The sequence below is a fragment of the Anopheles darlingi genome, chromosome 2, assembly GCF_943734745.1.
Source record: "Anopheles darlingi chromosome 2, idAnoDarlMG_H_01, whole genome shotgun sequence".
NCBI lineage: Eukaryota > Metazoa > Arthropoda > Insecta > Diptera > Culicidae > Anopheles > Anopheles darlingi.
The window spans coordinates 69,906,057-69,921,056 of record NC_064874.1 but is presented as its reverse complement, the minus strand read 5'-3'; the positions used below and the strand labels follow the sequence as shown (position 1 = coordinate 69,921,056).

General features: G+C 50.8%; 1 protein-coding gene across 1 annotated transcript in view; it reads left to right on the top strand.

Moving 5' to 3' along the window:
• The first annotated feature begins 6,455 nt into the window (after positions 1-6,455).
• LOC125952455 (uncharacterized) overlaps positions 6,456-15,000 on the top strand; it is a 49,430-nt gene continuing 40,885 nt past the window's right edge. Inside the window, exon 1 of the mRNA XM_049681917.1 lies at positions 6,456-6,788. The gene's annotated coding sequence lies outside the window, so the exon portion shown is untranslated. The remainder of the gene's footprint in view (positions 6,789-15,000) is intronic.

Sequence of the window (15,000 nt, the reverse complement as noted above, 5' to 3'; positions counted from 1 at the left end):
CACGCGGAGAACGAAGGTGGGGGCCTAAAGCTGGTGCAAAAGCTAGTGTGACGAGGGTTTCGTTTCGCGAGTGGTGAGGTGGCTCATTTGCGTGGAATTCCATTCCCGGTGGGGAAAATGCGCAACGACCGGGTCCCGGGCAGTGGCAGTGGTGACGGTTTTTGGGCGACACACGAGCTTGCACAAACAAACGTACGGTGAACGGGGTGAATCGCTTTCTGGTGTAAATCCTCCGTCCTCTTCTCGGCCAGCGCGCTGCTGTTTGTACTGGTGTACGGGTGTACTGATGAATGTGTGTCAGAAGCGCTTTTCGTGCGTGCAAATGTATCCCCATTTTTTATACTCACAACCCCCACCACCACCACCACCAGCAATGAGAGTGTCCGTCGCCGTGAGAGATAGAGAGCGTGTGTGCGTGTGTGAGTCTGTGTGGGGTTGTCAGTTTTCCCCCGAGGTGCCGTCCCTCCGAGGCAATGAGATTGAGAGGATGAGATTAATGAGAGTGTGAAAATGAGTGTCATTCTGACTCGTGCGTTCGCAGTGGAGGGATTTTCCTTCATTTTATTTTCTTTTCGTTCGTTCATCCACTCGTCCCTCGCTCGGACGAACGTACGTCTCGCGGTCCACGTTGTTACGCGCGGGTTCTGATGTGCGGTTTCGGTGAGGATTATGTTCCCTTTTCATAGTCCGCACCGCAGGACAGCGGTGGGCATGCTGCGAGGTTCTCCTCGTCTAGAATCGGTGCTCCGAGCGGGCAGCCTCCACTTTCCAGACCAGACCCCTCCTAGACACCCAGCACCATCGCTGACAACGGAACGGAAGGACATCGCAGTTTGTTGCGTTGAAAATGTCATTATTTCCTTCCTCCATTCTAAATTGAGGACCACCAAGGTCCTCATCACGGCAGGGCATCCACCGCTGGCTGGCTTTGGAGACGATGAAAAATTATGATATACGTCCCGTCGCGGTGCGGTGCGGCTTACAAATCGTACATTACCGGCTACCACCGTCGTATCGCCAGACACCGCTGGGAGAAGAGATGAACGTGGGCAGAGCCGGCGGTGAGTTTGACTTACGCGTGGGCGGCAATTTGAGACGAGACGAGGCAACAACAACAACGAAGGCATCAGTGAATGAGTGACCGCGTGGTGCTGGTTTGCTGGTTGGCTAGCTGGCCAAATGCCTCCGCTAAATCCCAGGTTCCCGGTTGTCCGGAGTCCGGAGAGTAGCGTTTGTTGTTATGACAAGTGGAACCCTCGATGGGTCGCACCGTAGGTTATAAAATAGGCAAAGACAAAACACACACACACATCGTTTATTCAAATTCATCCCTCCCTCCCTTCCTTTCAGCATCACAAAACCCCGTTTCCTGCCGCAAAATGGAGTACTGGAACCAAATGCTTGTCCGAACGTGAGTCGAAATGGCGCGGTAAAGGGGGAAGAAAAAGCAACAAAAAAAAACAGAAAATGAAACAACCGAAACGGAACGAGAAAAAGTGGACGCGACTTGTGGTGGACTACCACACCACAACATAACGAGCAATGAGTGAGCTCCGACGGAGGAGGGGGGTTTCGATTGTCCACCCGACCCGTCCGACCGAACGGACTTTAATCCTAATGATAATGGTGATTCCCCGACGCCAAATCGTCAATGCTCGCGCCTGTAGCCTGTAGTATGGTGCCCCCTGGTCGGTTGTGGGTCGATTTTTTTTGGGTTTTTTTCACACTTCGCAATCGCTTCCTCTTTTTCTACCTCTTCTATCAGCAGCTCGAATCTGCTCGATCACTACCGGCCGATAGGCGACCGATGCTTTCAAAAGCCAACATAAAAGCCGATAGAGAAAGAGACACGACGGAAGGACGAGGACCCCCCAAAAAAAAAAGTGGAGGCACCAAGGATGGCCCTCTAGTACCGGACCAACCGGCGTGATTTAGACGCTTTGTTGTGTGGTGAAAACATAATCGGATATCCTGTTCGTTAATTTTCGAGCATTTGCTGCTGCGGAGCGACGGCACGGATGAGCGACTTTTTGTCATCCGCCATTGTCGATGTTTCGAAATTCCGATTCGCCCGTTCGCCGAAATGTTGCTGCCACGGTGGGCGCGATGATATTTCGGATTTTCCACCCCTTCTGCTCTTGCTGTTGTTGTTGTTGTTGCTCTTTGTTTTCGTTTCCATTCCGTTCGTTATCCGTTCGCTACCAACAAAAATGGCAAAAATGGCTTCCCCGTTGTGTCAAGAGGACCAACCCCGTTCCCGATCGGCGTGTAGCAGCATTCCGGAAGCATGCTCCATTCATCCCCCGATCCCTCCGGAGGCTAGGCAAAAACAGGATTCTGTGGTTTTTGCCCACACTTGCGCCTGGCGCTGGCACAGATTTGTACAGATGATTGCGAGCGATAAACTACTGCTAGCAGCAGTAGCAGCAGCAATCCGTGCCCAGCGACCCGTCAATGGCCGCCACCGCTGGTTGCGTGGCTGGTTGCAACTCTTCCGTTTCCGTCTGATTTATGTACGTTGGCCACAGAACTGCCAGCTGGCCCAAGTGGGAAGCCGAAACAATAACGAAAGAAACAAGAGAAAGAGAGAGAGAGAGCGAGAAAGCTAAAAACAAAACACCACAAACGCAGAAGGAAAGGGAACCATCTTAAGCTCTCCATCTCCGCATCTGTTCTTGCATGCTGCACTACCGTAGTTCATTTTCACTTTTACACCAGTGCCTTTTGTGCAACGGCATGTGGCAAACAATCGCCCTAAGTGATAGTTTTCACTTCCTTCACTCGCTCGCACTCCGCTCCCTTCGCAGAGACGCAAGGTTTCCCTTCCTCTCCGCCAGTGCACTATTTGCCCTTTTTTTGTGCACTGGCCAACGCGACCGCCTCCGCTACCACCACCACCACCGCCACCGTGCTTTCTGACTTGACTTTCCGTTTCCGGGCTTTGTCGTTTCTCATTATTTCGCCCGCAGCATTCGGGAGCATTCCAGTTTCCTTTCCTGTTCCTTTATATGTTTTCTTTTTTCGTCACTACCCTCACTGAGGGAGGGCGCTTTATCGTCGCTTGTACAGTGCCAGTGGCCTGAGGTAACTTTTCTTAACATTTACCCCTCCGGCCGGCCTAGGACCCATCACCACTACCACGACCAGCAGCAGCAGCAGCACTAGCTGGTCGGTTGGCTTGTCATCCCAGCCTTTGCAGTCTGGCTGGTTGGCTGGCTGACGAACTCATCGCACGGGGTACCGGACCGGACCAACTTTGGCCGTGACTGGGCCACTCCTCCTCGGCTCCTCGGATGTCAGCAGTTTTGAGCTTCGTTTGAACTTCGGGCCCGGTTTGTTATTTGAGCCGGTTTAATGGAGCCTCGAAATTTCCAAATGTTATTCTTGTTGTTTGCCAACTTTATGCTAAGTGTGCCAGGCCAGGGTGGTTGTATTTTGATGCTCCCGATGCTCATCAGCATAACATGGAAGAACTGATTTCTGATGGAACATGGAAGAACTGATTTCTGTATTTTGTTGAATATTTTCTACATTTATCAGGGATTCCATTTGCTAGCCTATTGGAGCTTGCACATTCTCTGAATTGAGATTTACTGACCAAAATTAAATTTAGTGCTCCTATAGAGAGTGCTACTTCCGGTTTGTAAGAATGTTTTCCAGTTATTCCATGCTACGAACTGTTCCAGTTAAACGGTTCTGTCGGAAACAAAAAAAAGGGGACAAGTGCAAGTGGCTTCACCTCACATTAAAAGCTCTCTCAGTATCCTTCGGACACATACCGTGAGCTGTTTCCGTTCGGAGAATCTTCGAGGTTTAGCCAATGCTAGGCTACTTTCTAGCCTAAGAAAGATAGACCAGGAAGTGCAATACAAGGATATTAGAACTCATCGTAAACGATCTAGGCAATCTTGAACATCAAATCGTTTCTAAGGAACGAGTAGCATTTGCCAATATTATGTTCTAATGAAGACGATGCACACCAAACGGGGTTTGGTGTTAAATGCCTGATGCCTGAGCCATTCAATCGATTCAATAATTCAATGTTGTGACAAGGAATGACAGCAGACAACGTTCCGTAAACTCTGACCTGACCCCCTTGAACTACCGCCAGTAATAGTTCCTGCTGTACATCCCGCAAAGCACTTCAAATTAAAGCAAATTTCTGTCGATTTGCTAGCATGCATTGCATATGTGTGCGTGTTTGTGTACGTGTGTGCTTGCCCAGCTGCAGAATCCATCGCTCGGGGCCGCAACTTTGGCCGCAAGTTGAAGGTGGGACAACACCACAGGGCGTGACAGCCGGCACGTCTTGAACCGGCGGAAGGTCATAAGTCGACAGCTGACGTGGAGGCCGCTGACAGTTTTGATGTGTCCCGGCGGGAGGGAGGGGGGCGTGCTTTTCCCACGAAGTTACTTCTCCCTCTCCTCTCGCTCCAAAGAATGGACTCCAAACGGACTTCCCTACTCGAACCGTTGTCACCCGTGTTATTAGTAACCCCTTTGGCCGGGCTCTTGCCTGTCACTTGCCATCTATTCCATCAGCATGGCGCTGACTTGGCTGGCTGGCTGGCTGGCTGGCTGGCTGACTGGTTTTCCATCGTCCATCCCACTTAGATATGAATGATGGTGACCAGAATCGAAGTAAATGATCGAACGGCGCTGATGTGTGTGTCTAAATGTGTGTGTCGTGGATGGCCACCAAAAACCATTTTTCATGCTCAACCGAACCACCTCTCGTGCCTTCCACGGTGTCCTCTTCCGCGCGAATTGAACGGTGGGTGAAAGGAGTGACGAAAATAAAATAAAATTCTCACCAAAAAAGCACGCCGGCTGCCGATCGCCGGAGTGCTGGCCACCCTTAGCTTAGTCCTCCCCCCTCTCAGTCAGAGTGCTTTGCGATGTACTGCCCACCACCAGCAGCAGCAACAGAAGCAACAACATCAACAGAAGTAGCGACAGCAGAACAAACATCGAAGCTACTCTTCAGTCGTCACGAGAACGGACAACCGCCAGTCCGCCAGGCCAGCTAGTCAGGCCAGTTAGTCAGAACACTAACACGGTTGGTGCCTGTTGGGTTGACCCTCACAGAAACGGGGAGCGCGGGGTGCCAGTACACCTTTGCAAACATCACAACGCGCCGTGTAACGCTTCTTGGCCCACCGGGAAACGACAGACGCCAGCCAGCCAGTCAGCCAGGCAGCCAGGCAGGACAAATGATCTCGTTGGCGCAAGCCAACCTACCGCGGCATCGCGAACGTCCTCGCCGGCCAGTGCGGCCGGGCAATCGGAGTCGGCCAAGAGTGGCAAGAGATTTCTAAAATAGTTTCAAATCGCAGAAAACTCGCAGAAGCTAGCGCCGCTGCCGGGCCAATGCCAGAAATGTTTGGATTATTATTATGTAACTAATGTGCTCCATCTTCATCATCATCGTCGTTGTCGTCGTTGTCGTCGGCGGCGGCGACCACTGACGTACCATTAGGCCCGGCATCGGACCGCCAGTCACAAGCAGTCGTTCGATTGACATTCGAATTACCATTCCATTTGGGACGCTCGGTGCGGCTTCGTCAACCTCTCTTCCTCTCTTTCTGTCTCTCTTCTTCCTTCTTAGAACACTCGAACATAACGCAATTTACTGGCGATGCTTTTATGATCACAAAAAACCCCCTTTCCCGGAGCGGCGAAGAAAATGAATAAAGCAAAAAATCTAATTTGAAATTTCAGTAAAGTGAAGTGAAAAGTGTGCGTGCGAGTGTGTGTCGCGGTGCGGTTTGTTACGTTGAAAGGCACGCCCGGCAAACCGGTGACCGACGGAGCAACCTCCACCTCACGGCGAGTGTCCGGATTGTTTGGCCGGAAAACCAAACTGCCTCGTCCTCGAGATTCTTCTTCGTCTACTCTGCGATGCTCGGTCGCTGTATCGGCCTGTGGTTCCGGTGTGCGCTGCGGTGGTGACGGCGGCGGAGGTGCGTGCGTGAAAATTCCGCCAACCCTCCAGTCGGCTCCAGCGGTTGATTGTGGGGCGCCGGGCGCGATAGCAAAAAGGGCGAAATTGAATCAAATTCGTATGAAATAGAATAATAATCACCATTTCCATCAACATCATCATCGACAACGCGCACACAGGTGTAGTGGTGTGCTTGTGTGTGTGTGTGTGTGTGTGTGTGTGTGTGTCGGCGAGTTAGTGTGGCCCACCAGATGTAAAAGCGCGAGTGCAGAGAGTATCGTAGCCGGTGGGAAGGAGGAGCAGGGCTGAGAGTGTGTATATTTATGGAAAATTTAATTGCTCCACCATCACCAGCGTGAAGGTGTGACGAAGGTGACGACATCGTACCGCGCTTGTCGTGCCGTGTGTTCCTTTGTGTGCCCGAGTGAGTGTGTGTGTGCCCCTGGCGTGTGTGTGTGTGGTGCGGTAGCAAATGACGCCCATCAGGGTCTACGTGCGGTGTTATGTTAAGTGAAGAAATGAAGTTGTTCGCCGATCGGTGGTAACGAACCAACAACACCAGCAACAACAACAACAACAACAACAGTCATCGCGACATCACCCCTGCCGGTTAGCGTGTTCACACCCCGCACAAGAGGGCGTGGAGAGGAGAACGCCACACCACCAAACCCTCCCCGAGGAGCCACCAACATCGACGACTGCGGGTGGTGACAGCGCAGTGGTATCGGCGCCAAACAACAACCGCCGCTTGACTTCAATTCGTCAACGCCTACTTGAGACTAGTGTGTACCGGGTACCACAGCAACAGCAACAGTAACAGCAGCAGCATCGCCTCCTAGTAAAGGTAAGTCGTTCCGTCGTACCGTCGGTATCCTGCTCACGAACCAAATCCATCATCGCGTCGGGTTAGCCCTTGCCGGCGCTGGCTGCTCGCTGGAGTAGTAGGTGTCGTACCCATTAAGGCGCAACCGGTGTAGTATCGCGACGACGCCGACACCGCGCGTTGTTTACTTTCAATTAATCAGCCAGCATAATGTGGCCCGGCAGCGTGGCACAGAGGGCGAGGAGCAGGGCCTTCGTGGTCCGTGTTTTGCGGATGTGCCAGCCGGGAGTTCGGCTGTCATGCTTTTCCTTTCCGATGAATTAACTTTCTCCGCTCCTCGTGGTCGTAAGCCAACCCCCGGGAAAGCTCACAATCTCTCTCGTGCGCATACATAATTTTCCGAAATTCAGAAAACAGAATTCTCGCATGTGTGTGCCAAGCTGAGTGTGTGTGTGTATGTGTGTGTGTTTGTAAGTCCATTGCCTTGCCGACGCGAGGAAAGTGGATTTAAAATTAATGAAGCACACATACACACACACACACACACTCACCGGGTGGTAACGCTGCACTCCGCAACGGAAGGTGCAATAATCGCTTTATCTGCTGCTGCTGTTGCTGCTGTCGGCTCACCGGGAATGTACGCGAGGAGCCCGAACAAAGAGGCGACCTCCCGTTCTTCGTCCCTCTCTCTCTCGCTCTCTCGCAAAACCGATGGAAAGAGATTGTGATTTGGTGAAAGAATGGCGTCGATTGCTGTGCATTTGCAACGCTTTAGTACACTCACGGGACCCGGTGGTACCTGGAATTACGTGCACCGGGCGCCCCGTATGCCCGTAGTACCTCCGGAGCTCGAGCAAGACGGGCCGTCTTCAGTAACCTTCGGTACGGGCGGTTAGGGCTTCGGTCACGAAAGCAACAAAGCGCTTCCTTGTGCTTCCCTGGTGGTCCTGCTTCGTGCGGTGGGTGGTGCTTTCGAGCTTCGGTTGGAAAAGATTGTTAAGACATGCTTCAACGAAACGAACAAAAGTGAATGCACGTGCACCGTGGCGCGAGAGGGCGGACGAGTGCGAGCCGTAGTGGCTCTTGTAAAACTCGCTACATCCTTAAGTAGCTCTTCAGCTGTAATTTCTCTCAGCGCCCCTTGGCAGCCTGAAGCATGCAAAGCACTCGCGTGGCCTGGCAGGCCATGGCGTGGACCTGCACCGCATGGTGGAGCATCATGTTTTCTATGCTTCCATGCGGCTTTAGATGCGGTAACACGGGATTACTGGATTTGATATTTCAAATATTTCGCATTCGGGTTTTTAAAGTTAAACTTGTTATAAATTCTGATGATACCTATCAATTATATGATTTCTATCAGCTTCTGCAATTCTTAATTGGTTTATTGTTCTGCAAGTTTCTCTGGGGTTTCCTAGTCTCGAGTTCTTTAAAAAAAAACTTGTATTGACCTTAACTACTTAATACGTTCATGTTTTGTATTCACTATAATTATTCCTCTCGTATTTTCTATCAATATTTCACAGTCACCGACAAATCCACACTCCTACCAATACGTGTGCAGTTGTGTTGGAAAATCAATAGATGCATTCAGCTGATTACCTACAGTGAAAGGCAAAAATGCACAAAACCACCAGCCATGGTTTCGCAAATCGTGCTCTCAGCTCGAACGTATTACCATCCGTATCTTCCTGTCCTGTATGTAACGGCATACCATTCCGTGCACCATCGTTTAAAGTGGTTCGCTTTATTTTTTGTGAAACGGCGCGTTTGGATCTGTGAGGGTTTCTATTTTACTTGTAAGAGCGCATAACTGGTCTGTTTCTAATGATTAATTCATTCGTTGGCAATTGTTTCATTAAATATTGACCACAACAACCTAATGCCCCATTGCACAATAAGCGTTCAGCAAGTAACTCGCTTTTTCAAACACATAAATTTGATTGTTTCGATTACGCTTCATTCAAAAGTGCGACCTTTCGATGTGTGACACAAACAAATCTCTGCAAACACTGGTACACGATGACAAATGATGGCAATTCAAAGCCTCGTACTAATAACAACCATTGAGCGAATCCAAGGCCGCCGTCTTCTGATGGGAAAAGCTACCCGATTTACGAACCCATTTACGTTCATTTTTAACATCAAAAATCAAAACCATCCCTCCCATTACAGACCAGGTGGGGGGGGGGGGATGTGCTTGAGGTCGTGGTAGCACATTACACGCTTACAGATTCATGAAACTCAAGAGAAGACGCGGTTATAAATCAGACCAATAAATCATAGAAATCTGGAGAAGAGGAGGAATAAAAATGCTCGTCCCTGTAAATGATGTGCGGGCAGAGTGGAGGAAGCGGGGGCGGCACAAACCCGAAGAACGTACATCGCAAACGCAAACGCATGTTCCGAACGGCCCGAAAGGGTGCGCACCAGCGTTGAAAAATGTTCATCAATTAACCGATGGAGACGCCTGGTAGCCCGTTCGGTCGATGGAGACGCCTGGTAGCCCGTGATTTTCTACGTGTGTGCGTGTGTGTGTGTGTAGCTGAAGTGGGATGAACCGATACCGGGGAGGAGAAGAGAGAGAGAGCAAGCATTCCCTGGCACTCGCAGTCATCGGTGCGTGGCCGCGCGCCCTGCCACTTCCTACCGTAAGTGTTGCCCATGAAATGTGATGAATTATAACATCGCACATGCCGCGGGCACACGCCCCGTGTGCATGCGTGTGTGTGTGTGTGTGTGTGTGTTTGTGATGGTATGTAGGAGCACATTAGCATCAGCATCAGCTTTCACTGTACCCTCTCTTCCGACTCCTGGGACCTGCCCCCCGCTACCTGCTGAACCCTTTTCCGGTACTTGAAGCTCTTTTCTACGCGCCCTTGATCCAACGCCACGTCCGCCACGGTTGTCATGGGACCGTGCCTTGCCCTATTATCCTGACAGCTGCTCGCAATGCACACCGCACATCTGCACATGCTTCTTCCCTCACCACTGTACCGTCTCCGGTATGATGCATTATTGTGCGCTTTCTCTGGCATCTCCAAAGGCAATCCGGCTAATGAAAGCGAAGTGCGATGCGATGCTCGGCCACACAGAGAACGAGAGAGAATAATTGGTGCACTTGTAGCATCATCATCATCATCATCAGTAGCAATAGTAGCAACCATGGCGGTGGTTCGTGTACGTTCTTATCTGTGGCACTGAAATGCTAAAATGAACATCCACTCGTGGTGGCCACTCGACACTCGCCGGGATAGCATTCCCGGCATGGCTGCTGTTACGACCGCGGCCACGCAATGCCAATGCCGTGTTGATTCGATTGTCAATTTGAATAAACCATTCGTCACCATTTTATCGCGCAACCAAGCGACTGACCATGACTTCCGTGGACGCACGCAGGCCAAGCGTGTTACTACATCTTAATTAATTCAGCGCGCGATGATAAGGAGTGGCATTGACGGTGGTGGAGGAAGGAAAAGAGGAAGCGATAATTTTCATTCCATTGACCCCCGCGCAGCTGGCGCACTTTTGGGGTGGCAACAACGGTTTCACGCCAGGTCGATCGTTAAGCCGGTCGCGAACCATATCCTTCGCTGTCCGCAGTCCAGAACCTCGCATGTGCCTTTCCGGGACGTAATCATAACGCGTAACACGGATGTGCACACCACCTTCCCTCTGTCGTTTGCTGCCTCCAGGGGTTTCCTCTCTCTCTCTCTCGTCACGGGTCACGGCTTCAGTCGACGTCGGAAACGGACGGCAAACTTCATTGACGGTGAACTGAAAACGGATCTCCTCGAAAACCGATGAAAAGGTCATCCATAGCCAGACCAACCAAGCCAACCGACACACACACCGGGAGTGACCCACACGTGTGCTGGCATTCGACGTGTTGGCTCCACGCCGGACCATCGGAATTGGGTCGCATAAGGGTTTTGGGATTGGACTGGACGGGAAAACAGGAAATTTGGCCAAAGGGATAATTTCATTGCAAACCAAGCCAACCCCAGCTCGGTGTTCTCCCAGCTCTCCGGACCGGGCCGGGCGGTACATAGGATACAGCCGCACATGAGCCACGCCACGCCGGACTCGCCGGCCTCGTAACAGCTGTAATAAAAGTTAATAAATATCCTTTCATTATCCGCATTATGGGCATCTATTATTAAACTTTATGCTCCTCCCCCCCACGGTTGGTAGCGTTTCGGTAGGTGCGGAGTGCGCGGCAATGTTGTTGTGACGAGCGGAATTACATACCCGGTGTGCAACCTAAAGGGTGAGCCGAGGTGACCGACCGACTCCTGACCGACGTGCACGGACAGGAGAAAACGAGATCTACGAAACGTACGAGATGAGGGTTTGAGAAATTTCATTTTTCCTCCCTTCCTCCCTCCCGTTTTTTCGCCCGTTTTCAGGGAAGGGGGTGAATGCCCCGTTTCGATGCCCCAGGATGGCACTTGAGGGAGCTGAGTTTTAATAGAGGCAACCGCAGGCCACGGGACGGGACCGCGAAAAGGGGAGGCTGGAGCCGATGGGAATCATTATGGCTTCATTCCTAGCGATTCCTCCTAGTGCCGGGATTTTGTGCAACGATTATAGGGAGAGAGAGAGAGAGAGAGGGCGTAGAAAGGGAAGGGGCTGTTTGTCGAAAGCAGGTTAATAGCCACCAGTGCGGTACCGCCCGTGCCTTGGGCGTTCATCATGGCCGGCGCACTGTTTAATCTCGGATCGCAAATCATTGCGACCATGATGGACCGTCGTCACGGTGCATCGCTTCGCTCGCTCGCTGGCCCGCTGGCGCTGGTCGTCGGTTCGATGGAAACGAAGCGATACCGATGCGCAGTACACCGCCATTGATGCTACATCATCAGCATTAGCAACAGCATCATCTTATGCCATGCCCGGTCCTGCCGGTTGCTGCCGATGCCGATGTGATTGGACCTGTTTGCGACTTGCGTCTGTTTTGTCTGTCGAGAGTCGACTCAACAGGGCAGCGAGTGAAGTGAAGTGAGCAAAACCGTGACCAATTGGCCATCGGGTCCGGGGCCACCGGGCGGACGGACGGACGGACGAACAGTGATTATGCAGAGGCGGCTTCGGCGGCATCGGCGGTGGCGAATCATTGGCTTAGGCGACTATCGATGAAGCAGCAACAGCAACATCACAGGCAACAGGAGGCCCTCTCCCTCCCTCTCTCGCTCTACACTTTTCCAATCCGCTTGTTGGCGCTGACTGGCTAAGATGTTAATGTCTTGTCTGGTCTCTTGAGGTTCGAGTAACGAAGGACGAAGCCGCAAACCGAAGCAGACCACAAATCGACACCGAAGGCGCGCCTCTCGAGGGGCCCATCTCGAGGCAAACGCTACCAACAAGTAGCGCGACACGCGACTGCCACTTCGAGGGCCTCGACGAGTGTGGGACTTACATGGAGTGAGTTGCGGCCAGTGGGGTCTACGGCTAGTGACGTGATCAGTGAGGGAAAAACGAAAATAATTCCCACTCCCGGCATGCGATGGACGATGGGGACGCCAGGGGAGTTCTGGTGTTTCCACCTGCTTCATTTGCGGTCGCGGTCGGTAATACGCTCATTAGCGCACCTCTAGTGGCCGCCGGCATCAAGGTGCGCCGTCCCCCCTAAACGCCAGGTGGAGTGGCTGTCGGTTCGTTCGTCGATCGCTAGACGCACCTTTGGTCACGGTCGCTGCCCGCGAAACTGGCTGCCCGGGTGCCCGGGACATCAATGTGACGACGACCATCGGCGACTCCCCGCCATCTTTGCGGCGCGCTTCGGTCTGGTGTCTTCTATTCCGTTTACGTTCTCTGACGACGAGATTTGTGACTTGTTGCTGTTGCTGCTGTTGCCTTTCTGGTTGCTCTCGTAGCTCAGTATTTTTTCCGTGTACGCGGTGAATGCCAGGAGAGGGCCTGTAACGCGACAGGAAGCGCGATGACGGTTGATGAGCGGATACTAATGTAAAGCGATTTCGCTGAGGCATACGTAAGCGGTTTAGAGCTCCTCGATGGTTCTGCTTCTGCAGTCTGTGACAATTTATTGTTAAAGAACGATCGCTGAGCGTATTTTAGAACGTTTGTATTGCCGAAACATGGTAATAAACGGTAGTAAACGTATTTAGGTACAAGGATTGATCTCCTATTAATATTATTTTCACATACTAATTATCATTAGATTTTCCCAAAAAAAAATACCATTTTACATAACAAATTAGTACAATGTTTTATGTTACATCAGCTTTCTTCTCTGCTTAGTCTCATGTTGAATACTTTGATCAAACAAATTTCGAGGAAGTTGTTTCAGATTCACTGTCCTGTCGCATTTTAACTCTATCAATTCTGTCGAATTCTGGTGATAATCTATTTTGAGGAATTAATCCACAATGCTCGACCCTCCCGGCGATGCTGTAACTCGTATGCTCGTCTCGATGCAAATCCGACATGAATCAGTGCTGCCTGCATTGCTAGCTAGCTCTGAATATTGTGCACAGTACAAATCCGATCAGCCGGAGTGCAAAACTTTTGGGACAATGAGCAATTACGTTCGATTAGTACGATACGCTTGTTCACTGAAACGCTCTCGTCGAAAAACAAATTGACGCATCCGTGCGGTTTCAGTTTTCGGACGTACATTCAATTTGCACATTCTGCAATTTGGTCGTAAACCGGATAGAGGACATCCTTTTGAGGATGACTCATGCCAACCTTTGGCTTCAATGGTAGAGAGTAAATTTACATAACACAACTAGCTTCAACATCCCAAACCCTGTTTTCAAAACAGCTCGCTAATGAGGCAAACAGTTGACACGAAAAGACTCAGAGAAACATAAAACAAATCATGGATGGAACCGGCACCGGTCGGCGACCGTTGAGCAAACAAATCGCATCCGATGCGTCCGAGCGGTGGTCTGGTGTTGCCGAGGAACGAGACAAGTTTCTTGTATTTATCCGCAGACCAGCAAATGCTTTGGTGGCATTCCGGATTGATGGATGTGCGCCGCTCTTGCGAGGTTGGGAGTCGTAAATGCGGGAGCGTGTTCCAAAAGCACCACCAAAACGGTGGTGATGGTGCTTCACAGACACTACACAAGGCCAGTCATTCCCATTTTCAGCTCATCCCTTTTTTCTCACATTCCATTGAAACTTCTTTTGAAGTACCACAGCTGAACCATTTCAAACCCCCTGAACCTTGTTTGACCGTTTGACATGAGACGTTCTTTTGATGGTTGAAATGAACTCCTAGGGGGTTGCATGCTCATACACACACACACACACACACACACACACACGCATATACGAAGGTTAAAATCTCCAATCCAATGCAGAGATCAAGCTTTATTAAAGTAGAGGAGAAGCCATCTATGTACAAGAGGAAGGAAATTGTTTTTTTTACATATCTAAGGAAGGAAGAGCCGTTTGTTTATTACAGAAAAAGTAACAAGAATTTGGGGTAGGACATTTTCTTCACTACCAAGAAGGAAACTGTTGGACACTACACAAATTCGGGAACGATTCCCGGTAGAAACAGGACTCTACTCCCTTATCCTATCAAGAAGTTTACAGAGAATCCCCAGTTATGCAGAACCAGTAACTCATTCTAACCGACACAAAACATTCACATAATGTGGTTACAGTATTTGCCATCAATAAGACAAGTTATACCTCCGTCTATTTATCATCTTGTTCTCGACCGACATAATTCACTCACAAGTCGATCTCGTCGTCGTCGTCGTTGTCGTCGATCAAATACTGTAATGGAACGGCAAACGTCATTAGCAAAAGCATCCGACCTGCATACATCGGCGGCAGAAGTACTGCCAAAACGGGGTACCGGAGACCGCAAAAGATGCTCCCCGGATCAACGACGAGGAAGTCATAGATCAAACGGATCTCAATTTCACATTCCAACCGTCACGCAAATCCCCCTTTGCCGTTGCCGTCGTTGACTTAACAATTGACTTGCCGTCCTGGTCGATTGTCTCGTCTCGAAACCGAAACTGAAACCACCCTGACTGGTCCGCCCCATTGTACGCCGCTCGTTGAAAATTATTCCAAATCCGACGGATTTATTGTCGACATCTTCATCCACCTTTGCCTCCGGGAAAGCGGCGGAGGCGACTCCGGTCCGGAGTGGTGCGCAGTGGTTGAACGTGATAGATTATTCCGGAACGATTATCCCAAAGCAATCGATTACCTTTGGCTGGTTGACTGGCGGACGGGCGCAGAC